At 40.4% G+C, this 27,484-nt stretch overlaps 1 long non-coding RNA gene across 1 annotated transcript; it reads left to right on the top strand.

Moving 5' to 3' along the window:
• Nucleotides 1–983: 983 nt before the first annotated feature.
• On the top strand, nucleotides 984–26,158 carry LOC134472115 (uncharacterized). The gene is made up of 4 exons (XR_010041978.1): nucleotides 984–1,405; nucleotides 6,597–6,983; nucleotides 23,989–24,565; nucleotides 25,434–26,158. It is a non-coding gene; the product is annotated as an uncharacterized LOC134472115 (long non-coding RNA).
• The last annotated feature ends 1,326 nt before the right edge of the window (nucleotides 26,159–27,484 follow it).

Genomic DNA, 27,484 nt, shown 5'->3' on the forward strand with positions numbered 1-27,484 from the left:
TTATGTTTGATACTATAGTATATGGAAGGTATACTCAAATATTTCAAGGAAAGAGACACTATTGTAACTACTCTCATGTTGGGTTGTCTTGTGGTGAAATACTGTATTGCTTAAATTGTTCTGTTCTGACCCGTGTTATGTCCTCTTTTATCTTAATCTTTTTTTAAAATCTGTGTTTCTTAAATTGTTTTCTTATGATCTGTTTTGCTCTGTTGTGTTTAATTTTACTCTCTTTAAAATAAAAAAAATTTTAAAAAAGAATGTAGCTCAGTGGTAGTATGCTTACCTAGCATGAGTGAAGTCCTTGGCTTGACTCCCAACCACAAAACAAATCAAAACAAAACAAAAGAAAACAATCCCAAGTCCAAACACAGCAAAGTAAGTAGAAAAGGCCAACAAAAAACACTCTAGAGAACACTAACCTGATTTACATACAAAAATTAATTTGCATATATAGTTGACAAGGAAAGTAACAAAGCCAAAAGATGGGGAGCAGAGTCTTTCACAGTTTTGCAGCAGTGGCAAAAAGATTCAGAGAACAACAGCAGATGAATGGAACCCAGAAATTTGCTGGCCAAATAGGATTTTTTAGAAAGTATTCTCTTTTAAGTGTACTAAAAGTTGCTTTTCATCAGTTTTCTGTAAAGTTGCAAGTTATTTCTCAAGGCCTTTATAGTCAGATTTACATTTCTTACTGTCAGTGATATATAGTGACAAATCTCTAAGCAGAAGTGTACAAGCCTTGATTCATTTATTTGCGTTGTACAGTTTCCTTGCTTGTTGTGCTACAGGAAACCTAAAGCACACACTCTGACCTGCCTTCTTTTGGTCTAGGTTGAATACGTGGGGACAGACAAGAGGTTGACTGGACTTTATCAGCAACTGCGCTGAGCAAGCCACTCCCAGATCTTTATTTGTTTTGTGGGAGGCGTGGGTCATTCTTCAGGTGGGGAAAATTCCTCTGGACGAATTACTCAGTCTGATCTAATGAACTCAAAGGGTATTGGCATTTTCTACGGAGAAATTTTTTAAATGATTCATTTCTGTCGCCACAATTTTAATCTTGTCTGTAAGTGCACTTGATGTGCTACAGAAGGCCGATAGCTGACTGCTTCTACTTAAGCCCTTCTCTTTGCAATTATCCTCTAATGAGGGAGGCACTTCATCCAAGGTCATTTTCTCTTGCCTGGGACAGCTCACAGCCAATGACACTAGTCACCACTCCCAACTTTGGGAAAATTCTTTAGATTCATCCAGAGGCTTCAAAAAACAACAGCTGCAAGTGCTTATTGTAGGGGTAGCACAGTCAAGCAGCTCTGTGCTCAGTCCTGCTGCTTCACTCTGCAGAGTTTACTTCCCAGGAAACCTAGATGGCAGGAATGATGAAAGAAAGCACTCCCTAAAGGTAAGTCAACCATCAGCTGGCTGGAAAGAGAGCCCACCATGGGTGCTTGGTAGAACACGGATGAAGAGGGGCATACAATGACATTGGGATTGTTGATACTCTCTGGGATGGGATTACTTTAGAAAGAAATGCACTGGCTAGGACAATGGAATCAGTACTTGAACAGCAAGAAGAAATTTAATAATTCTAAAGACAGTGGAATAAGATGACTGTTACTGGGGCTGGGGATTTAGCTCAGCGGCATAAGCACCTGCCTTGCAAGCAGGCAGTCGTGAGTTCGATCCCCGGTACTGATAAAAAGGAAAAAGACAAAAAAAAAAAAAAAAAAAAAAAAAAAAAAAAAAAAAAAAGATGACTGTTACTAGGGGCAAAAGATGCACTTGAGGAAGACAAGCAAAGGCTAAGAGTCATTAACAATTAACCAGCTAAACATAAAGACCAGAAGATTTCCTTTCAGGAGTAGAATGCAACTCTGATATCCTGCCGCTGGAAATAAAAATGAAGATCAGGCTCAGCATTTAAGCATAAAAGTAGTAAAGCTCCAGAAAATATTGAATTCTTACAACTAAAGGAGGAACTCCTTACAGGAATGAGAGCCTGGTCAGTATGTTCCTGTAGAGCTGAGTGAGAACCCATGGAATTAGATTCTGAGAGAAATGGATACAGGGGAAGAAGAACATAAAATCTGCTTGGGATACAGAATTTAGCGGGCCCTGGGACAAACTTTTAGAATGGCTCTGAGACAGTGAAAGTGGTGTCAACGTTAAATGAGAAATAAATGCAAGCACCTTTGTTGGAGGCAGTGGAAAAAGGAATCAAATATCTCCTAGAACAGAGCATACTTCAGTGAATTTCTTATGTAAAGCTGGAAAAACTAACAGATGACCATTTTCAATGGTAAATCTCAAAGAACACTTTTTATTAAAGCAAAAACAAAGGCTCTGGAAATGTTTCTGACTAGCATGGGCCTTTACTTCCTTGGTAATGGAAATTAAAACTGAAGCAATAGCACAAGTCTACAGACAAGAGCTTTAGTGGAAAATAAGAGGAAATATGGAAGAATTTCAGCTTGAAGAGAAAATCTGAAGACACAGCTCTAATGAAGAAAATCAAACTTGCCCCTCAACAAAAGGAAGAGGCCAGTTTCAATAAGACTGCTAAGATAGGCTAGGGTCTGTTATCTTAGTTCTGGTTTCACAGCTCCAGTGGTCTTTATGGCTCAGGAAGGCAAACTAGCTTCTGAAAGAGTTTTCAGCATGATAAAAATAGGGGCTGGGGATTTAGCTCAGCTGCATAAGCACCTGCCTTGCAAGCAGGCGGGCATGAGTTCGACCCCTGGTACCGATAAAAAAAAGAGAGAGAGAGAGAGAAAATACAAAGTAAAAAATAGCCTTTATTCCAAGAACATGGAGAGGCGTCCATGACAGCCTGGCTACCTCTGCCCGGAAGGTGGAGTATGAGATATACATACAACCTCTGACTGGGAGCTGCCCTTAGGGCAGGCATTGATGATGCATGAGGAGCTGACTGGAGTTTTCTTCGCCCGCAACCGTACAGTAATTTATTCTAGGGCAAGAATCTTTCCGCTTCCATGACATGATTGCTTCTGTTTGAGGACAGTCTCAGTTTTACAGAAGCTCTGCTGATAGCTTAGGTAACCAGGTTTAGGGCAATCGCTGTTACCAGGTTTTAAGATATTGGAAATCCCTGGAGGTGGTTTGTAGGTTCTTTCTTTCTTTCTTTCTTTCTTTCTTTCTTTCTTTCTTTCATCTTTCTTTCTTTCTTTCTTTCTTTCTTTCTTTCTTTCTTTCTTTCTTTCTTTCTTTCTGTTCCAGGAATTGAACTCACCACCTCACACTTGCCAGGCCTACGTTCTTTCTGTCCTAAGTAAAGAATTGGTCAAGACAAGCATAAATGGTAGCAGTTTTTTTAGAGGTAGGAAAAGAAATAGGCTCTGCAGGGTGAGTTTGTGTCTACTAAAAGTGACAAAAGAAGTCTATCCTACAGTGTGTGGGTGGGCCACCACGCAAGAGCAAACACAGTGGCAAAAACTCAGTGGCAACTGTCTTTTTTGTATCACCCACTCCTCAGGCTGACATCAGGTCTAGGCCATCTTATTGAAAAACCTGCTTGAATTCTCATGAGAAGTCTATATACAGGAATCCATTCTGCACTGTGTCCTGGGATTTTGTAATTAACAGGTCACACTTACTGCCCCACGGAGCTTTACCACTCCCAAATCTCCTGTCTCCACTAGAGACTGTTAGGCACCCATTCCAGGGGGTAAAAGCTGATCGGTGAATGTCCCTGAAAATCTCTTATCTTGGTGTTCTTAGTCTTGAATAAAGATGAGATAGGCTAGGAAATTGGGAGCTAATAAATCTTGCATCACTAGTTTTAGACACTGCCTATGTGATTAATCTGCCTATGTACACAACTCACCAGGAATCTGATCCAAAGTTTTAAAATGATAAATGGAACAGATACAAAAGAAAGATGAAAGTGACAAGTTGTCTTTTTCTTAGCAACCCATTGGGAATCTGTAGAAATGTTACTGGATAAGGTGTCCTTGGTGTTCTACATAAAGAATGGACAAAGACACACAAAAAAGGCAGTGAGAGTATAGATTTACTGAATATAGAAAACAAAATACACTCTACAGGGTGAGAGCCAGGCAGTGTAAAGGTTTAGGGTAGCCTTGAAGATAAAATGAAGGAGTTTTAATATCTGAAATACTTGGATTTGCCTCCTCTTCCTATAAATATGGTTTTGGAACAATTGTCTTATCAAAAGCCCACTTGACTTCATGCCACATGTAAATTATCCTACTGTAAAACTCACTTGGCATCTCAGAAAATATGAATGAAGGGTCAGAAATGGTTCTTTTGATTGGTTGTATCCATATGTGCGTGAAAAATGGAAAGTATAGCTTTCTAGTTGATCCCATGGGCAATGCTCAAGAACCATAAGCTTAGAGCCATTTTGAGTCCAGTGTTTTACAAATGTCTTCTCTTTGTAGGAAACGTCTCCTTCAACTTACTTATTAAACATGGATTTTCATGACTTTAACACATTTCACTCAGTTAGCTGTCCAGTTTGCCCTAGCCTTTCTATTTCAATCTCCATGAATTTTATTTTCTCATCTAGCTTATTCTTTTGGGTAGGGGAGGTCAGGAGAGTTTTTGTTGGAAGTACAGCACCTGAATTTTCAGGGGACATCCTGAGTGGGTTTCACTGTGGCCTCTCAATGTAGAGTCACTTATTGGTAAGCAGGTCATAGGAATTGCTTACGTGTTTGGTGGACACTGTCATGGTTGGCTCTGTGAAGTTAAAAAAATTGCAGCTCAGACTTTCCAACCCAGTTTTTCCACATAGTGTTTACAGTAAGCTGGGATTTTAGAGAAAATAAACATTTTATACTGTAAATTACACTATAATTTCCTCAGAACACAGGAACTCAGAATCAGGTGACTGCATGTCTCTTTAGGAGGGAGTGGACTGATTACATGATGCCTGAGAAAGTTTATTCTTGCCCAAGGTCCCAGTTCACTATTATTTAAATTCCCGTTAGTGTGGCTGATTATCCATGTCCATTTCAGGCCCTTCTCTTAGGTAGCTGCATCCCTCATATGCTAACTACTTTCCATACTTTCCCCATTCTGAAGAAATATCCTTAGCTGCCATTAAAGGAGAATGGGCACAGACCTAATCTAGCTTCTTCATGCTGGAAGAAATTGATGTACGGGGGATGGCAGTAGGGAACTTTCTCCAGAGAACTAATCTAAAGAGTCTTTGTTGGATGTCATGTTGGGGTTTAGCAGGCATGTGCTCTCTTCAGGAGGTTGATACGGTGGACCTTGTTAAAAGGAGTTTGTTGTATTCATCATTGGCTTTGTCTGCATGACTACTTGGAATTTAACATCTCTCTATTAATCTCAGATCCCTGTACAAGTCTCCAGATGTTACCAAGTATACCAGAATCATGGTTCGGCAAATGTTAAATAATGAATTTATAAATCAAAGGAGGAATTTAGGAGAATTTTTGTTGAAAATATGGAAAGAAAAAATAGCTCCTAGATTTTCAAGAAGAGTCTCAAGAGCATTGCATCTACCTTATTCTTGGAGGTGCTATGGTGAAGGCATCCTGGCTCTAATGATGTACCTGGTTTTTGAAGCTACTAAGATTATTTGGGAACATGAGGGGGTGGGGAAGAACACACACCCTACTTTTAATGGGTAACAGGTCCTGAGTGAAGGACCAGGAGTGCTCCTGCTGTTTGTTCACCTGGTGGTCTCTGGCTGTCTCAGTAAGAAAGACAATTCATTTCTATTTGAATCGATACGTATTTCACCCTGGAAGTGCCTTTCCTGTGTTCAGGGCCTCAGATAACACTATGGGCTAAAGGCTTACAGAATGTTTAATTTGCTAAGGAAATCTTGCAAAAGATCACATTGGAATAAGCGTAGGAGGTGTGGCAGTGAGTGCATGACCATGGATCAGTTCACCGTATTCTATTCTACACTGGATAGATGGACAGTGGAATGGCTTGTTTGGTGCCACTGAGCATACCCTACGTCAAAAACCACTACACATAATAATTCTATAATGTGATGTCCATTATAGGTAGAGTGTACAGTCCTGAGAATGAAGGGCAGCAGTAGATGTGACTCTGCTTATCTGCATGCTCAAGGACCCAACTGGAAAATTTTTGCTTTCTGTCCCTGTTACTCTGAAATTGCAAGTTTAGAGATACTGGCTTTAAGGAAGAAAATGTTCCACATAGGTACACAGCAAGAATCTCAAGTTATTTTGGTTACTCAGTCACTTAATGTTCTTCATGCCAAAAAATCAGCAGGTGTGACAAGAAGTTGCTGGTCTTGATGTAGTCAGATACTACCATAGTGTGGGAGACAAACTCCTGGCCCTTAACCTGTGATTCTCTAAAAACACCATTTGCATTTTCTTCTGAGCAGTCCAGGATTTAAAGTGGCTTCTACTAAAAACCAAAACTCTTCCCTTGAGCCTCCAGATAAGTTACGTAGATAATTAAAATCAGAAAAAACTTGATCTTTATTTTTATCCTTTATTACTTTAAAACTTTGGATATAGATACACTAATCATTTAAGAGAAATTGGCAAAATAAGATTTACTGGCACTAAATTTACCTAACTTGTTTCTTCCTTCTTCAGGACGGAAAACAGCAAGATAGAGTAACTAAAGAAAGCCTCAGGATTTATAAGGTATCTGACTGCCAGCATTCATAATATCCAGTTATAGACCTGTCTTTGGAGTGACACCTAGAAGTCTTTAGCCACTGTCATCTGGGCTCCAGGAAAAGCAGAGAGTCATATGACTGAATCTGACAGAAAGACAATCATTTCATAGGACCCAGATCACCCCTCAAACCATAAAGATTCCTCTAGAGCTGCAAAACCAGGACTGAGATAATGATGGACTGGATCTCAGCCCTCCACACTCCATAAAATGCAGTATTTTAGCAATGAACAATAAATTACAGAGGTGATCGGAAAGGAAAGAAAAGCACTAGGCTTCAGAGATGGGAAAACCGTGGGAAGGTGAGTGGGTTCTTTTGTGAACAGACCAATCTGATTTATCTCTCCATATCCATGTCCCTTCGGTTTTTTAAAGTGAAGCTACTTTCCCTTACTTCCCTTTGTTAGGGGACAGACTCAATCTTTATCAGAATTATGTTCCACTTTATTTTCTCTTACTTTCCAGTTTTGCCTATCAATTTTTACTGCTGCTTCAGTTTTAATTTCATGATCGCTAAAGCAAGAACCCATGCTAATGACAGTTTGAAGGGATAACTGACCCCCACATCTGGCCGAGACTATTGTTATAGAATGGGGACAGAAAGAATATATTGGACTCCACGTGATTTACTTGGTATTCCTTTGAAGGAGCCAGAGCCTATAACTAGCAAGTTGAGCAGGACTGCAGGCCCCTAGGACAAAGAAATCTGGGTCATCTCACTTAAAAGAATTACTGAGCCCAAAACGTGAGGAGACTCTACTATGCGTGGTGGAAGATGCAGATAATGAATGTAATGGAAAGGCTTCAGACCAGCTGTAGTGGTGGACACTGTAGCTTTTCCCATTAGCCTCCCCTTTACAAGGTCCCCCAGAGAAAGCTGCCCACCGGCTGCCTCACTGTCAATCAACCCTACTTCCCTCTGGCAGTCCAGCTTCTCCAAGGGGTGGTGAGTGGAACTGGACTGAAGTCCAGAGTTTCCTCCACCAGTGTTTGCTTCATTACATCCCCACAAATACAATTCTGAGGGTGCTCCTTAGAGATCCTCTCGCATTAGAAATCTCCACCTTTGGAGGATCCTCAAAAAACTGCAGCAGTTTTTAATTGTATCAATCCCACCACTGATGGGGAAAAATTATAATTTTCTTCAATCTATAAATTTGTACTTGGAAGACTTAAAGGCAGATTAACAAGAAAAAAGTGAGCAAGTTTTTAAGTCTTGCTGTTTACATCAAATCAGAGAAAAATGACTTTAGGCAGTGTTTCACGAGTTTGCTTTAAATAGTATTTTAACAGAGCCAAGCATGGTGGCGCATGCCTATAATCCCAGTAGTCGGGGAGGCTGAGGCAAGAGGACCACAAATTGGAGGCCAGCTTGGGCAGTTTAGTGGCTTAGTGAGACCCTGCCTCTAAATGAAAAAATAATAAAAAGAATGAGGGTGTAACTCAGTGTGAAGGCCTCAGGTTCAAACCCTGGTACTGAAAAAAAATGATTTTAGCAAAGAATAATAAATTATAGAGAGACAAGAGAAGAAAGGAAATCACCAGGCTTGAGCGATAGTAAAAGTGCGAAAATAAATTTATGAGAAGGAAGTCTATTTCCAGGATTGTCTGGCACTGGGACCTCTCAGCAGGTAAGCAAGTGCTACAAAGAAGAATGTCCATCTTTTCTTTATGGAAAAGGGTGAGGGATAGAGTAAGAAACCTTTGTGATTCTCTGGAAAGGAAAAGCAATTCCCTCTGGTGTTCTTTTTTTTTTTTTTTTTTGTCATTTGTTTTGTTTTCAACTCAAGAAACTTTTAATTAACTATTTAGGATAAATATTTTGGTTTCTTACATCTTCCTAATACATATAATTTATTTTTTCTGTTTCTCTCCCCTTTGCTCTCTGTCTTGGTCTTTCTCATCTTTGTATATTTGTATTGTTGTGTTTTGTTTTCACATGTTTCCAGCGATTGAACTCAGGGCTTTGAGTGTGCTAGGTAACCACTCTATCATAGAATGATATCTCCAGTCACTGGTGGAGTGTGTGTGTGTGTGTGTGTGTGTGTGTGTGTGTGTGTGTGTTTTAACTTAATGCTGTCGAAAAGTGCTATTTTCATGAATTATTACATAATCATCATCATTACATTTTAGTGGTGGCATAACATTCCTTTCAGTTGAGGTAGCATAATTTTTAAAAAACCATTCTTAGTTGCACATCATGGTGGATTCATTGAGAATGTTTTGAATCACTAAAAATTCAAAAGATCTCAAAGTAGAGCAAATTTTATTTTTATTCCTTTTTTTTCCAAAGAAGGTTGGGAATAACAGAAACCAGAGATCGCAGCTGGTCAGAAGGATTTCAGTCCCCTTCACGCTGTGCTACCCTGTATCTGGAAGGATACACATTATTTCTGCCTTCCACTGGAGCTCCTAGTCTTCAACTTTGCAGGTTTCCTGAGCACTGAAAACCAAGGGGCACACTTCACTTAAACATGAGCAGATGGTGTTTGCTGACAGAGGAAAGATGTTTGGTATCTGGAGCAGGTACTTATCTGACAGAATTGAGAACTAGACTGAGATTACAAGATGCTCCAACGTAAAAAAAAAAAAAATCATATTATATACAAGAACCTCAAAATTTTTAAGAGAAATAGAGTAGCTAACATTAATGCCAGATGATGCTAGCAGACACTTTTAAATAGTAGTTTTTTTAATTTATTGTTTGGTTATTGGTTTTTTGTTTAAATTATCAACAAACATTTATATCCAACAAACTAAGCTAACTGTTGGAGACATAAAGGGGAATAATGGTTCCTGCCCTCAAGGAAGGTCATAATTTAGTGATACAGACTTCTACTAAGAGGATTATAATCATATAATTATAAAACTATGTGGTAACCACAGCTGTAAAACAGCTTATTGTGAATCATGTTTTAGGATTTATATTGGTCATGTTTCCATTGCCGGGATAAAAGCCTGACATAAACAACTGAAAGGAGAAAAGATTTCAGTGTCAGAGGTTTCATTCCACAGCTGGCAAGGTAGACATGACATAGTAGGACAGGGTGGTGGGAGCTTCTTTCTTCATAAGGGAACAAGAGGAAACAGAACAAGAGGAAGGGGCCATAGACCAGATATGGTCCTCAATTCTAACCACACCCTTGATCCAGTTCCTCCATCCAGGCCCCACTTCCTATTTTCATCACCTCCAAATCATGCCATCAATTATAATCTTATCAATGAATGAACTCACTGATGACATTGGAGCCCTCATGATGCAGTTGTTGCTGGGAACAACCAAAGACACACCTAGAAATCTGCTTTACTCATTTCCTGGGCGTTTCTCAGTCCAACCAAATTAACCAATCAAGATTAGCTATCACATAGTTTTAGTGTTTTAAAATATCTTGGATTTTCCAGGCGTGGTGGTGCACACCTGTAATCCCAGGGCACAGGAAGCTGACAGGAAAGTCACAAGTCCAAGGCCGCTCTACAGGTACCATAACAGGCTGAAGGCTGCCCTGGAGTACACAGTGGAAGACTGTCTCATAACAAGATCTTATGCCTAATTGAAGCAAAATTTAAAAAGTAGAGGCTTGATAATTAGAAAAGAAACCAAGTATGGGAGCACACACCTATAATATCAGAACTCGGGAGGCTGAGGCAGAAGGATCATTACAAATTTGAGGATAGTCTGAACTACATAGTGTGACCCTGTCTCACCCCCCAAATTATAAAAAAAGAGATAAGGATATTATTACCTTAAGTGACATAATTGTATACTCAGCAACTATAAGATAATAAATTTAAAAAAAACTATAATCAACAGTAAAAATACAGTAAGGTGATTCTGTTCAAGATTAATATACAGAAATAATTTACTGTCATATATACAAATAATGAGTTAGCAATATATTGACAATTTCCCACTCACGAAACTCTCAAGGAGATAAAATATCCGTTAGGAACTCAACAGAAGATGCATACTTATCTAAAGAAAAACATAGAACGCAACTGAATATCACAAAAGATAAGTGAACAAATAGAAAGTCAAAGCGAATTCTTAGAGATGATGACATCATAAAAAGTACCTTTTCTTTTCTGATAAATCTATAAATTTAATCCATTCACACTTTCTTCATTTAAGTAACAAGATAACCTAAGACTTTATACAGAAAAATAAGCCAGCAAAAATGACCAGGAAAAACCTGAAATTAAAGAGAAGGGACAAGTATATGAAATATTAAAGATAAAAGTATAATAAATATTAAAGCATATTTTAACAAAATTGCACTTTTTAACACAGTACAGTATACTAGTGACAAATGAGCAAATAGATGGAGACGTCTAGGGCTGGACCCAAATGCATATGGAATTTGGTACAGAATAAAAGTGGCACAGAGACGCATTAGTCAGTGAGCATTATTAAAGAGACAGTATGGCAGACACCGTGGCCTGCCACCCCATAGGCCCTGTTCAGGATCAACCTACTGATTTCTTCTGGGATCAGTACTATTGGAGGTCAGTACTGTTGCCGGGTGAGTCCCTCTTCAAGAGCTGTTCTCTCGCTGGGGGAATAGCTCAGTGGCATAAATGTCTGCTTGGCAAGTGCAAGGTCCTCAGTTTGATCCCTGTTACAAAACAAAACAAAACAAAACAAAACAATTGTTCTCAGCCAAAGGAAGCTGCTTTGTCCAAAACTGTATCCCAGGGATTGCTCATATCTAATGCCTACTTTATCCTGGGGTATAAATGCCCCCTCTCTTCCTCTCTGTTTAAGAAAATTCTAAAGCATGATTCCAGGTCCAGAAAGCATAGAACTGGCTGACAGTTTTGTTGACACTGTTTTCCATTCATCCTTTTTGGCTCAATTTTGTTTTCTTTACTCTCTAAGAGGCATGGAGCAGCAAGCTCATCCTACATGCAATCTGCTTCAGAATCTGTCGTTTGGTAAACTGAACCTTGTTAGTTTCTAACTTCATGTGTTAGACTAGAATAAATATTTTGAAATTTTATTCTAGTGGATCAAAATTTTAAATGTAAAGTTTTGGAATTCTTTTATTTATTTATCTTTATGGCATTGGGGATTGAACCAGGGCTTTCCCAGTGAGCTACATCCCCTCCCTTTAATTTTTTTTTTTTTTTTAATTTTGAAACAGTCATGCTAAGTTGCCCAACTGGGTCTTGAACTTGTGATCATTCTGCCTCAGTTACCGAGAGTGCTGGGATCATAGATAATGTGTGACTACTCTTGGCTAAAAATAAATAAATAAATAAATAAATAAAATTAAAAAAATAAACTAAATCCACTGTAGAAGAAAGTAAAGAGAATTTTTTAAAAAACATTAATTGGTTGCTATAAGTGCTAGAATCCCTCCCAAAAATACATTTTTCACACTAAAAAGCATCTGAAGAATAAATAAACAAAAAGTGGTATATAGATAAAGTAAAAGTTACTCATCTTTAGAAAAAGAAAATTCTCTCTTCCATAGATTAAACATGCATACACACACACATCACAAATGAAATTTTTATATGAATTCACATTAATTTTCAAATGATGTATAAAAAGGTAAGTTCTTTCCCATTTTGGATCTTGTTACTCTTTCAGTTTATACCAGAGAGACGAAATATTTACAAATGTCATTGTTTGATTGTCTGTTCATTTTTTTTTTGTTTGTCTTTTTTCTTTTTATCGGTACCGGGGGTTGAACTCACGACTGCCTGCTTGTAAGGCAGGCACTTATGCCACTGAGCTAAATTCCTGTCTGTTCATTTTTTATGCTTTGATTTTGTAACTTGAAAGGTAAACAATATGTAACATATTAACTGGGCTGATTTATTACTTTTTTTGAAATCTGCATTATTTATACCCTTTTTTGCTGTTTTACTATTTAAAAATTTAAAAACTGGCAAAAAAAAGAGAAAGAAAATGGGAAAACTACTCATCATCTGATTCAAAAAAATAAAACCTGCTTGATTTCTCACAAGAGGGACCGAAGGTGGCACTTCCTGATTGGCTCAGGTGAGGGCTTTAGGAATTGTTTTTCTGAGCGTAAGTCCTGGATTCCCATGATTAACACTTCATACTCACTTTCCCAGCTGCTTAGCCATGCCCTAATCTCCTGCCTCAGTTTCCCCTGAGGGATATAAATCTTCACAATTCTTTAAGGGATTGTCTTAGTTACTTTTTACTCATCGCTGAGAAAAAATACTTAAAGCCCAAGTTGGGAAAGGAAAAATTTATTTCTTATAATTTTTGGAGGTTGCAATCCGCACACAGTTGGCTCCAAGGCAGGTGGGCCTGGCTGGGCTGCAGTTCATGGTGGCTGCAAACAGCAAGCAGGAACTAGCAAAGAGCAAGTCATACCTTCTTTCTGCCACTACATCACGTCCTGGTTCCACTCCTAGGTGGGTGTAGCACTGACACCATCTATCCAAGCACTAGACAATGAACCATCACAAATGCACAGTGCAAATTCATGAGGCCTGGGGTCACAGACATAAACCATGACATTCCACCTCTGGCCCCCAGGACTGATGTACATCCTTTATACAAAAGACATTTAGTCCACCTCCAAGAGTTGCCGAAGTCCTAAGTTTCAGCATTGCTGAACAGTCTAAGGGCCGAGTCTCCTCCGAGATCTATGGAAAACTGCAACCCCCTGTACAAATGAAACAAGATTAAACATTTCTGAAATGCAAAGGCACAAGATAAACATTACCATTCCAAAAGTTACAAACAGGGGAATATAAAGTGTTGGAAACAAAGCAAGTCCAACATCCAGTAGGACAAACATTAAGTCCTAGAGTTCCATGCTCAGCATCTGAAACAATCTGGTTACAAGCTCCAAAAGGCTTGGGTGATTCCACCCCCATGGCACTTCCAGGGATATCAGTTCCCACAGCTTCTCTCTTAAATCCTCTCTGCTCACTTTTTGCAGCTTTCCTTGGATCACCCATGTTCCTGGCTTTTCAAACTTCTGGGGTCTCCACTGCATGTTTGGCTTCACCCTTACATATGCACAAATTGCCTTCTCAGGGGCACACTGCTTGGCCTCCCAGGCCCTTTGCAATCGAGGTGGAAGCCATCTTACCCTCAGAATTCGTGCATTTTCCTTGCACCTAAAATCAGCACCATGTGGATGTCGCCAAAGTTTGCTGCTAGCTGGAGCAGTACAAGGCTTTTCTCTCTCTTGGCTGTAGGGGTCAATTGCCTGCATTGCAGGGCTCTGTTTATCTGATTGTGAGGAAAAGCTTCTCTACATTGCCGCAATTCTGGAACCTCATGTGGCCTCTATCACCATTCTGGAGCATGGCGCTCTGCAGGTTTTCCCTCTGAGCAAATTCTGTCACCTTTGCAGTGAGGCTGCAAAGGGTGGGGACCCACCTCCTGGGATGCCCCAGGGCCATTTTTCTTATCTCTCTGTTTCTCCTCAGCAATCAAAATCTCAACTCTGTCTTTACAATCCACAGCTTTCCTAGCATTTTCCTTCTGGCCAAACTCTCAGTATTGCAAATTATCCTGCTGGGCTCTTTGCTCTTGATTTGCAACATAAAGCTGGCTAAAAGCCCCCAACAATAGCCATGCCACAGACTCAGCATTCAATTGCTTTTTAATTTCCTTTTCAAGATTAATCAGTCCATTGCCCTTTGTCTCAGTCTCAGGCAAAGTCTCTGGGCATGAGCAAAATGCAGACAAACTTTTTTCCAAGCCTTAACACACATCATGGGGAGTCCAACAACCAATGCAGTCCTTCTTCCCAGCAGAAACCTCCCAAGTCTGGTCTTTACCATCAGGCTTTCTATCAGCCTTCTGGTCTCCTGAGCTCTGACCAGAATCTCTTCTACAGAACAGCCTAAACTGCTCCAGCTCTGTGCATCCAGGCGACACGTCTAAATCTTTCTAAACTCTGCCCACAAGCCATCTCCAAAGCCTCTCGAGAAACATGGTCAGGTATAGTCACAACAAACGACCCCACTCCTCGGTACCAAATTCTGTCTTAGTTAGTTTTTACTCATCACTGAAACAAAATACCTGAAGCTCAAGTTGGGAAAGGAAAGATTTTTCTTTACAATTTTTGGAGGTTTCAGTCCACACTCAGTTGGCTCCAAGGCAGGTGGGCATGGCTGGGCCGCAGTTCATGGTGGCTGCAAACAGCAAGCAAGAACCAGCAAAGAGCAAGACACACCTTCTTCTTGCCATTACATCACATCCTGGCTCCACCCCTATGTGGGTGTAGCACTGACACCATCAATCCAAGCACTAGACAATGAACCATCACAAATGCACAATGCACTCATTAGGCCTGCCACAGACATAAACCATGACAGGGGTTCTGAGGGTGTGGAGGTCTCTCTTCATATATTTACCCCCAGCTGAAAAAGGCTGTGGGCTCTTTCTACTGAGAATTATGATCTCTTCAACTACCTGGGATGCCATGGCTCGTTGGCTAGGTTGAAAACCTTGTCAGCAGACATTAAGAAAGGAGTTAGTGTCTAGATATCAAGAGCTGTTGAGCTACTGGTTCAGTGGGAGGAAAGCTGGTGCATTTGTCTGGAGTCATGAGATGTAGTCTGGATCATCATCTGAAGCCTTGAACAGATAAAATTTAGTATTTTGTTGAAGATACAAAGCCCTAATGTAAGAAAGAGTAGGTCAGGATATTTGTGCTTTTTCTGTGGAGGAGAAACTATGTCAAAGAAGGAGATTAGATAAGCTACCAGTGCCTATTTTTACTGTGGTAGGTTAGGGGTCATTAGTGACTCTGCTTATCCACACCTTAAACGGTACTGGAGTCTTTTCCTTTTTGAAGGGGACCCTCAGGTCTTCCTGAGGGTCATAGCAATACGATAGCTTTCCTCTTTCCAGTGGTCTTCTTTTCTCGGATGGTTCAGATGGGGCTGGTTTTTTAATTGTCAGTCCTCCTCAGGGTATGTTTCTCTCCCCTGTTCGGTTTCTAACAAAGAAGGTGGTCTGACCTTGCCAGGGTTCATGGAATCACAGAACCAGCAAGCTTTGCAGATCCATTGGGTGGCTGCTGCCAGGCCAGTCCTATGAAGATGCAAGTGACCATTCCCCATATAGTGTTTTTATAGCTGGCTGTGTCCCTTGAGGAAAGACCACTTGGTTTTCTAGACTGGTTTTAATAGTTCCTCAGGAACTAGGAACATGATTAGGGTTTTGAGGGTCCCCTTTTGGCCTATCAGCTTTTTGATTTCCCAAGAAGACTTTATACATGCAAGGTTTCTCTTGCAATGAGTAACAACAACCTGACTGGGAAGATAGATTACCTCCGATTTTACTGGTAAATCTCTTCCTAGTAAAGCAGCAGAACATTGTGGGACAATTCAACACTTATGATTATACATTTGACTTTTGAATTGACATGTGAGCACTGAAATAAAGAAATTCTGGCCAGGGCTTTCTTTGATTGCAATTATGGCTAAAGATCAGAAGAAGATTTTCTAGAGAACAGAAGTCAAAGGAATTGAAATTGCTTACCTATGATATACAGGGTCACTCAGGATTTCTCATAGGAGGTGGAGATGTCCAGGATAGAGGAATCATATGTTGTCCCAGGCCCTGTTAGTCCTCTTCATCAGAGTGGAAGATGAGGGTTTTGACTGGCCTGACCCCTCTCTGGGAGTGGATATAGTCAGTACGTGGCTTAGTGATTGAGGGCTTGCCTACCATGTGTGAGGCCTGGGTTCAATTCCCAGTACCACCGAGAAGAGATAAAAAAAAATTAAAAAGTGCTTTTAAAAACAAAGATTGTCAGGGTTAAATTGTTCCCAGTTTTTAAGGATACAGCCTAATGGTAAAGTATCTGGAATCTGTATGGGGTTTTCCATGATGCATCATGAGACCTCTCTTCCTGTCTGGCTTTGCCAAAAATGTTAGCAAGGCTATGGGTGCTGTGGAAAGCTTCTAGAGATATTTTCTAGGTTCCTGTCATTCTGAATTAAAAATTGGTCAAGACAAGCGCAAAAGATATCAAAGTTTTATATTTATTAAAAGTACCAAAGATAGGAAAATAAATATGCTCTATAGAGTGATTGTGGGTCAATTAAGTAGGAAAAGAAGGACACTCTGCAGAGTGAGAGTGGGCCACTGGAAAAGAGAGAGCACAGTGGCCAGTATTTGCAAATTCTATCAGAATCAAGAGTTAATGTCCGTACAAGGCATTAAGAAAAGACCCAAAGCACAACACATAAATGGGACAGAGGAACAGAGAATCCACAGATGCAGAAATAGAAATGACTCTTAGGTGTATAGAAACATGCTCAACTTCTCATAAAAAAAAGAAATGAAGGGGCTGGGGATTTAGCTCAGCGTCATAAGCACCTGCCTTGCAAGCAAGCGGTCGTGAGTTTGATCCCCAGTACTGATAAAAAAAAAAAAAGAAATGAAATTGAAATTCATGGAAGTATCACTTCTCAGATATTGACTGGTAAGCATGAAAAATGTTTTGTCTCAATAAGCCAATGAGGGTCTGAGGAAACACACATATGTGCCACATCTTTGAAGAAAAATATGGGAAATTCTATTCCAGAAATTTGTCCCACAGACATACTGTATAGCACTTGTTTTTCAAAAATTTATCATCATCATCATCATCATTATTTGTGGGACTGAGAATTGAATATAAGGATGTTCTATCCCTGAGCTTCACCTTAGCTCTTTTCAATTTTCCTGTCTTAAAATTTTGAGACAGGGTCTTGCTAAGTTGCTCAGGTTAGCCTTGAACTTCCAATCCTTCTGCCTCAGTCTCTCAAAATGTTGAGAGGACAGGTGCATGCCCCTGTACCTGGCCTTGCAAAGTTTGTTGTAATAATAAAAGTTTGGAAACAGTTTGAAAAGTCCATTTGTTAAGATCTTTAGGCTGGGGATTTAGCTCAGCGGCATAAGCACCTGCCTTGCAAGCAGATAGTTGTGAGTTCGATCCCTGGTACTGATAAAAAGGAAAAAGACAAAAAAAAAAAAAAGGAAAACAATTAGTCACGTGAAGTGGTGCATGCTTCTAATTCCAGCACTCCAGAGGCTGAGGCAGGATGATCTCAAGTTAGAAGTCTGCCTGGGCTACATTCAAAAAAGAAAAAGAAAGGAAAGGAGAGAGAAAAGAAAAGGAAATTTTGTCACAGAACTTGTGATTTATAGAAAGAGTTCTAGCTTCTTCAGGGAGGACTCAGGTTTCTCAGAAGTTTCAGATCTTATTTGGGTAAGTAGACAAAGCTAGAGGTTTTGAATACAGTATGTTTCAAGAAGTCTGAGTCCTTTTTTGTCTGCAAAAGTACTAAGACCTGGAGAAGAAGTACAGAAACTTCATGGGTTCTAGTTTCAGGCTGCCTTGCCCTACTTACATGTTTATCCTAGAAGAAGTCATGCAGCTCCTCAGCTGTCCAATGAAGGGACAGCAATCATTTTTTGTAGGATTTTCAAGGGAACAAAAGCATACAAAGCCTCTAAATGGCCGGTGCAATCCTAGTCACATATTGTATACTCAGTAAATGCTAGAAAGTATTGGAACCATCATTCTTTCTTCTTGCCTTTAAAGTCATAAGAAGCCAGGTGTGGTGTCACATACCTATAATTCTAGAACTTGAGAGGCCGAGGCAGGAGGATTGCCACAAGTTCAAGGCCAGCCTGGCCTATGCAGTGAGTCCAGGCCAGCCTGAACTATACAGTGAGACCCTTCTCAAAACAGCAAAAAAACAAAACAAAACAAATAAACAGTCACAAGATTGGCCAATGGGGAATATCAGTGTGGTGTTTCCCTTTAAGCAGCTGCAAGTAATGGTCAGCCTGCACAGTTAGGGGCAGGGACATTTCTAGCCCATGCTCTGAGATACAGTCCCAAAGGGCATGACCCATACTGATGAACAGGTGTACAAAGATTTACTATTTCCCACCTTATCTTTCTAAACTTAAAACCAGCCAGATTTAAGACATCTTAGTGACTTGTAAGAACCATCTGCAGAGGGAACAAAGGAGGAATTCACAGGTCCCTTTGTATAGCAACATTCTCCATTAGAATGCCCGGTCTGGCTCCCTGCCCGGGACCTGAGCATTGCCAATAACTCACTCTGCTCTTCTGAAATTCTTAATGGTGGCCTCAGTGAATAATACAGACTGGCAGGGAGGAAACTTTTTGAGCCTTAAATCTGTACAAATACATTAGGTGAGTATTTAATATTGAGCATGTTAATCTGTGTTAGTAATACAACAGAGAGCACATACGCATTATTTAAAATGTCCCTTGGTGTCAGTTTTGTAAGATTTATGAGATGGTGGATGTCTTTGCACTTGAATTAAATTAGAAAGATTGGTCATCAGCATCCATTAAGTAAATTTAATTTAAGCCTGGAGGTCATTGTTTCCTGTTTCTCTACTCAAGTGCCTTTATTCCCCAGGGCACTCCAAGGTCACCAAATGGTGCCTTTGCTCAGCTAGGAAGTTTTCTCTTTTCTAGGTAGTTCTACTTGTAAGGCTACAGAACTTGAATTTCTTAAGAAATTCTAGTTCTGCAATATGGACTCTAAACTTGAGTTTCACATCCTGGAAAACTTCTTCTATATAGTTTTAAAATTAATCCTTTCAATTAGTTGTAGTTGGCTTCTGTTGCTTAACTCACAAAGACTCTCGAGAGATATAAAATACCTATTAAATCAGCTTTATCATGTAAAATATAGATACTGTTAATTACACATTACTTGCCCTAAATTGGGTATTAAAATGTCAAATAAGTGGTCTAAATATTTTTCTCTAAATAATTACCAAGAAATTACTGATCATTTAAAAATGAAATCTGATTACTTGTTTTCATCTTAACTATTCTTATTTTCTTTCAAAGAAATTTACAGATATTAAAATAAGTAAAAACAGTGTCCAAGAGTGGGTTGGAAAGTGATTAAAATAGCTGTAAAGTATTTTACACCTTGAAATATTATAATATCTTGAATACTATGGATATTGAAATTTTGCCTAGTGACACAGGTGCTATTTCTGAAAAATTATAAATAGCTTTGAACTTCAAAGAGGGAAAATGACATAAAAAATTAATTACATTGCCATAGTCACATCAAAGACTTAGACAAATGTCCACAACTAGCAATTAGGGAAGGCAGAAAGGCAGTCTTTGTTCCAGAAGCCAGGTGGCCCCCAAGGGTTCTACACTATGGACCTAGAGGAAAGTGGGCATGGGGGTCACTGCCATGTATGTGGGCTTCTTCCACATCAGAAAATATAAACACAGCATTGGTTGCAGTGGCATGTGCCTGTACTGCCAGCTACTTTGGAAGCTGAGGCAGGAGAATGGGAGTTTGAAGCCAGCCTGGTCAGTATAGCAAGATCCCAATTTAAACAAAAACAAAAATACAAAAACATATGCACAAGACCCTGGGTTTGATCCCTAACACCACACCTACACCCACACCTGCACACAATATGAATAACACTGTCATTTTTCACCAACGCACGGAAACTTGTATTTCAGAATCATAGTTCAAGATCTTTTTAGTTATAAGATTTGTATTTCAGATGAAATAAGCATTTTCCCATTTCATCAAACCCTTAAGTCAAAGAAAAACTTTAAAAGAACTAGAAAAGATGAAGATACTTGTGGAGACGCCCAGTCAGAGGACAGCAGCAAACCCAGTGCTCCCAGACTCCCCATCAGCGCTTAGTGCTCCAGAGACAGATGGGGCTCTGTCAGGCACGTGGGAAAGATGGCGACAGCACTGGGGTAAGAAACACAAATAGTGGAGGTGGAAGACCTGTTCTGTGTAAACCTGTTCTGTGTTTAGTGAGAGGAGATGTAAACTCACACGCTATATTTAGAGCTGTTATATTGGGAGCCGTTAAAGCTAGAAATTGACATGCAAGGCTGGAGCTTGACCATTCTAAGAACAAAGAGCACCAGGGACACTGCTTCACCCCGAGAACACCTGCCTCCAAGACAATCTGAACAGCCATTGCTAGGACAGCAGGATGTCATGTGACATTAAGTTGTTAAAAGGTATAAATAAACGCCTCTGCAGTGAGGAGCCAGTTACCTTTCCTCCCATCAGGAAGAAAAGGACACTCCACCTGACCCCTAGCTTGTCTCTTATTTTTCTCATCCTCTCGTGGTCCTTCACCCCAAGAATCTCAAGGGCTGTCTGGGATGTGGCAAGTTACCTCAGATACCTGATGATAGTCCATGAAAACAAAAAACCCATGATTCAAACTGCTCTGAAATGTTAAAGGAAATGTATGCTTGTGTTTTTGCATTTTTTTCTAATTACGTATCAACTGGGGTATGTGTGTGTATGTGATGTCATGTTTTCTTATCTATATCAGCTATGGTTCAAAGTCTGAAGTACTTGGAATTTACTATGGTGGATATAAATGAATAACAATTAGGATCTCTGCTTTCAAAGAGCCCTTGGCATCGACCTTAACTGACTGCAAGTTCTGCTAGTTGGTCTCCCTGACCATCATCTCTGTTCTTTGTCCAGTTCACTATCTACACTACAGTTCATTTTCCTCTGCCCACATCTGCTTTCTGATCTTCTTTTGATTCTTGGCATTTTCCCATTACTGTTAGCTATCATCAGAGATATGCCTTTCCTCTCTTATTTATTAAACTAATACTTAATGAACACTTACTGCCTGCCAAATGGTGTGACTGGTACTGAATATAGAATGGTGAACAAAATATATCATGTTTTTGTCCTAATTCTTCCTTCTATGAGGCAAGACAGCTGTAAATAAAAAGACAAACAAATGGACACAGATTACTTCCATGTGCTAAAATCTGGAAAGGCAAAAACACAAACAGGAAAATATGAAAGAACCACAAAGGTACCTAAATTACACGGGATGAAGGGAGGAGGCAGAGGGAGGTGAGGTTCCATGGGGGAGTGATATTTACAGATGCCTAAAGATGGTAGGAATTGAAAGCCACGCAAAGTCTGGCAAGACAAATATCCCAAGAATCAGCATCTGCAAAGGCTCTGAGCTAGGAAGGACAGAGCTGAGTGGATCTGAGTAGCCAAAAGAGAGCAAGAGAGGCAAGGAAATTTGGGAAAAGATGAAGCCACTTTTCATTAACTTGAACTCCTCAAGCCTGAGACTCCATTTTATCTTTTGTGTTCTTCTGTCATCTCACCCTGTGCTAAGGACAGTACTTAACACTTGGGAGCTACAGAGTACGCTGAAGGATTGGGCTGCCTGTTGATTCATTTTATGGTGACATCAAGAATACATGAGAAATTACAATCCACTATGCCATCATGCATAGCTAAGCAGAACAGTCTTAAGACTATAATTCATAGACATTCTTATGTTCAAAAGTGTTACCTTTCTTGTGTTGTGAAAATGTATTTCACTGAACTCACATTTTACATCAATTGCTTATGTTACTGCTTATGACATGGGCTGTAGCTTTTTTTTCAGGTGCAGTGTAGCCCAGCTAGCTTCCAGCTTGAAGCAATTCTTTTGCTTCACCCTCCTAAGTACTGGGATTATAGGTGTGTGACACCTTGGCTGCCAGTTTATAGTTATTTATTAATGTTAAATTCTTGGACATTTAAGGATATATGAATTTTGATTTTGCAAGGGGTATTTTGTTTTTGAGACAAGATCTTGCTATATAGCCCAGGTGGTCCTCGAATTTGTGATCCTCCTGCCTTAGTCTCCCATATGCTGGAATTATCATGATACCATGTTCATTTTACAAGATTAAAAAAAATCTATTGTCTTCTGGGTCACAAATATTTTTGTAGACCCTGGGAAGAACTGTAGGTCACGAGCACTTGCCTATATGAGTACAATACCTTAGAATTAAAGGCTAAACTGTTACAATAAATAAAACTGTCAGAGTAATTCTTGGAAGGTAAGTGTCAGAAACAGGAAAGGTCACATAGCATACTCAGAACCTCCTTCTTTGTCTGGCCATCAGCTACAGATCCTGGCAAAACAGAGAGTGAGAGGTCACTACTGGTCTGAGAGGAAACTGGACTCAAAGTTTCTCAAAGTAGAAGCTAGTAAGTCAATTTGAAGCACTGGGAGATTTGGTTAAAAAGGACTCCTTTTTAAAGTTTGGAGTATCGAGATAGTCAAGCCAATGTCAAGCTATTCAGGAAAAAAAAACACAGGTGTGTTTATATGGTGCCAGACACCAAACAGGGGAACGTCTCCAGAAGATGAAAGAACTGTTGGAAACCAAACACTATGCCATCCACACAGGGGAAGGCAGAAAACTGAGCCCTGGACGGAGCAGGCAAGGTCATTAATCAGCTCCAATTTGAAAAATGCCGTGTAGAGAAAGGAGTATAGATATGATAAAGGTATAGTGGGCCCAGGCTGCCTAACAAAATCCTGTGAACCAGATGCTCAAACAGCAAAAATGTATTTCTTACAGTTCTGGAAGCTGAAAAGTCTAACATCAAGGTCCTAGCATGGTAGGTTTCATTCTGAGACTCTTTTGCTGTCTTCTGGTTGGCCACCGTCTTGCTGGGGGCTCACATGACCTCTCATTTGCATGCTGGCGTGTAGCAGGGCAAGCTCTCTGGTATCTCTTCTTATAAGGACACTAATCCCATTGTCAGATTCCAGACCCCATAGTCTCAGCTAACCCTAAAGTATCTCCCAAAGGCCTTACCTCTAAACACCATCACACTGGAGTAAACACTTCAACAGAGGAGTTTTCAGCAGGTACTAGATGGGCCATGCCAAAAGGATACAACTAAATTGGGACACCGCATTTTAGAACAGTCTTTTTGAAAAGATGGTGTAGTGTTGCAGACAAGATCAGGTGCTTCAGATGCAGATAGATCTGGACTGAATTCTATTACTGTTATTTGAAATCTCTGTGTGTCAGTTTCCTCAGCTATACAATGGAAATTTTTAATCTCCATTCTAAACATTAATGACTTAAAGTAGCTAACACAGAGCAAAGCCTTTTTGGGAGGGAAGGCAGTTGCTTGAGAGTGGAGTTTGTGATGGTAACCGGCGAGGGAGGTCCTGGCTGGTGCTGACACAGACTATCTCGAGAGTGCTGTTCTCTAGGGCTGGGGATTTAGCTCAGTGGCATAAGCACCTGCCTTGCAAGCAGGCGGTTGTGAGTTTGATCCCCAGTAGTACTGGAAAAAAAGAGTACTGCTCTCACAAAGTACTCTCCTACTCTGGAATCCCATCAACCCACAGATGTGTGAGGAAATCTGTTCATTTCATGTGCTTCACTATTAACTGTAGTTTGTGCTCAGCACTCTTACAGATATTACTTAATCTTCACTTTAACCTGACAGCCTAACAACAGCTATTATTTTTCTATTTTATAGATGAACAAACTGATGTTCAAAGAAATGAATAACCAAGCCTGTAGAATGAAATGAATAAACTAGCATCTAGAAGTTCAAAGAAATGAATAACCTAGATCATAGCTCTGGAAAACAATAGAATCTGGTTTGCATGCAGGACCTGTTGGCTTCCACTTTCAGACACCAGCTTCCCGGCTCCACACACGGGGAAGTTCAATGCTTTTCATCCAAATACCAGTGGGAGGACACTGAGGCCTAGAATGTGTGGGGTACAGTAAGACAATGCCGGCTTTGAAGGCGCTTGTGTCTCCAAGCTTGGACAAAATCCGACTGGGGTCTCAATAGAAGCTATACATGAGAAGACTGCTGGCAGTTGTTCAGGGGCTGTGGAGCCAGGGAGCAATGCCAGGACGCTGTAGATGGGTACACGCTGTTCCATTTTATGAAAAGAAAGTTGATTCTGCACCGAAGATGTGAGTCCTGGGTAAAGATCGTCAAGGGCAATCTATAAACGTAAAAGGAGAATTAAGTGCTGTACCAGCAACTTTTCTCTGAGAAGAAATCATCCTAGTCAAAGCTAACTGCCCTTTATGATAAGGTAAAAGACCGTTATGTTTCTATTTAAACAATGCACTCTGTTCATCACAATGAACAATTTGGAAATGTATAGACAGATGGATTCATCATAACTAGGAAATATTTTTTGAGATTAATAAGGAATATTAAATTTCATTGTCTCCAAAAAATACAGGATTTTGGTTATTCAATTTTTTAAAAAAGTTGATGTAATCATAGATTTACATGCAGTCATAAGAAATAATAAACATCCTAAAAAGTTTGTTCACCTACCTCTAGTGATCATATTTTGTAAAACTTTGGTAAAGTGATAAAATCAGGACATTGGTGTCATTACAGTCTACTGACTTTATTTAGGTTCCCTCAATTTTGCTTGTACTCATTGACATATGTATGTTAAGTGCTATATAATTTTATCACCTCTATGTAAAACTGTCCAACCTCTGCAGTCAAGACACTGAACAGCTCTAGGTAAGAATCATTTTCACTGGAGGAGATGTAACTTTAGACTGTAAAGGACAAGACAGGGAAAAGAATGCTGTAGGTAAGACAAGAGCAAAAAAGATCATCAGAGGCATGGATGAATGTTGGGTATGGGGGAGGGCATCTGCTCAAGGAAAGCATTTAGCAAATTATAGGTGAGGTAATTAGGTCAGCTGGGCAAGCTGCAAAGCCGTATTATAAATAGTCTTAGACATCAAGGACCATACCACTCAGACACAAAAACAGTGTGTTGCCTACCTCTTGGAAGGTATTATGATATCCATGCCTATAGCCACTGGTACGAGGCATTGGTGTGTTTGCATGTGGTGTTGCTTTTGTATGAAACGCTTTCCCAGATACTTTTAGTCTAACTCTATCTCACTACTCAAGTCTCACTTCCGTCTCAGGTACTCTTTCCTGGGTCAGCCATCTAGAATGCTGGCCCCACCCTAGCTCTGCTACACGTCTTCTATAGAACTTTTGGAGACAAGATCTTACCACGTAGTCCAGGTTGGCCTCAAGCCTGAGACCCACCTGCTTCAGACTCCTGAGCGTTAGGATTATGCAGGTATGTGTGCCACTATACCCACCATAACTTATTTTTTAAAAGTCATATGTATATATTTATCTGTTTATTTCTCCCCCACACACACTAGCATATAAATTTCTCAAGAAAGTGAGTCTTGACTATTTTGCTTACTGCCATAACCTACTGCCTTGTAGAATATCAGTACACGTTAGGGACATAAGAGTTGTGGAAGGAATAAGCAGCCAACAGGCTATCTGTAGAAGTTTGTGATCTGTCTTGCTTTGGAGTTCCTTTAATTTTTTTTTCTCTCCTTTTTTCCCTTCCCCTTTATTTTCCCTGACTTTGTGGATACAGAATGAGCAAACAAACATTATGCTTATGAAGGCTTCCCAAATTTCACTTCTAACCCTACAAATGAATGCCTATAAGACAGAGTGAAAGCATAAGGGGTATTACTTGTTAACATGTGATATGACCAGGCTCCAGAAAGGGATAGTCGTTGACTTACAGATTTTGTGCCTGTGTAGAATACTGGGCAGTAGCTGAGATGTCCTGTACTCATAGAGCAACTCCTCTCCTCTCTCTCTTCTCTCTTCCCTTTCCCTCTCCTCCTCTCTTTCTCTCTCCTCTCCTATATCCCTCTCCCCTCTCTTCCTTTCTGCTCTCTCCTTTTCTGCCTTTTCCATCCTAACTTTCCCAAACTGCAACACCCAGCTCAGTGTCCTCTGCCAGGTGATGACGCATCCTCACCTATGATCTATCCCAGCAGATCAGCTCTACTCTGTCATGAGGATATGCTTTCAGCTAAGCTCCAACCTTGAGTAAATTGATAGACTTTTCTTTTCATTGCTAGGAGCAGAAAGGTCAACAGCACAGGTATCCAACATCCAAAATGATCTCTGGAGTCTGGGGTCACGATTTCTGGAGGAAACTTGCAGTTTAATATTCTTTAGCTCCAAAGCCAGTTTTCCATCCTTGAAAGTGCAGACCCCTCAGAGGAGGGTGACTTGGGGTGAGGGTCCTTCCTGTAGCATAAAAGTGCCCTAACACGGGACCAAGGGAATAGTTGGCAAGTCCAGATGGAAGGCAGACTGGAGTTCATTGGGCTCTTCTTGAAACTTGTGCAAGCTAGAAATCCTTTTGAAAAAGGAAGGTGAGAGGTTGTGGGACGACAGATGTGCGCAGGATGGGATGCACACTTCCCAAACCGTGGGCTCACTCAAGAAGCTGAGGACGAGATGGGATAGGGTCGGCCACTTGGGTCTCAGTGTGACCCAAGGAGGTGGTTCAGGGAGGCGTTTACAGTAGGTCCGCATACTGTAGGCCTTGGCACAGGGAGGTTTTCAAGTTTATAAAAAGACTTTGTGTGGAAGCCACAGAGAGATGAAGAAAGTGCAGGCCTAAGAACAAAACTTAGGGAGAAGGGGCGGATCAGAGCGGTTAGTAAAGGTGATCACAAGCTGTGCAACAAAATTAAGCTCTTAGGATGCCTTTATCCACTTCTCTGTTTTAAAATGCCATTTGTGAAAGCCAACGTTTTCCTTCCTCTTTCCCCAGCCAATTAATAGAAAGCATCTTATCCGCAGGAGGGGACCCGCCCCTCGGGGGGCAGCGGAAATGGGACCTTCTCAGCTGGGCAGCGCCCTCCTGAAGCACTTCAGAGCCTAAGTGGCTTTGTGGAAGCACTCGGCCTGGGTGGTAACCTGAATTAGTAGCTGAGGAGAAAGCAAACTGACTCACTTAGATTGGTGAGTGTGGCTAGGGGAAGAACCGGAAGGGCTGATCAGGAAGATGTCTTACATCAAAGGAAACCACAAGGCAAAGAAAGTAGAAGCGTTTCTTCTTGATCAGCGGCAGTGAGCTAAGCTGTCATTTGTAAGGGGAAGGGAAGGGGGCAGAAAGTACAGCAGCAGAGCCACAAGGAGACTT

This window comes from Cavia porcellus, unplaced genomic scaffold (assembly GCF_034190915.1).
Source record: "Cavia porcellus strain 051 isolate PalLab524CR breed Dunkin Hartley unplaced genomic scaffold, mCavPor4.1 scaffold_22, whole genome shotgun sequence".
Classification (NCBI taxonomy): Eukaryota; Metazoa; Chordata; class Mammalia; order Rodentia; family Caviidae; genus Cavia; species Cavia porcellus.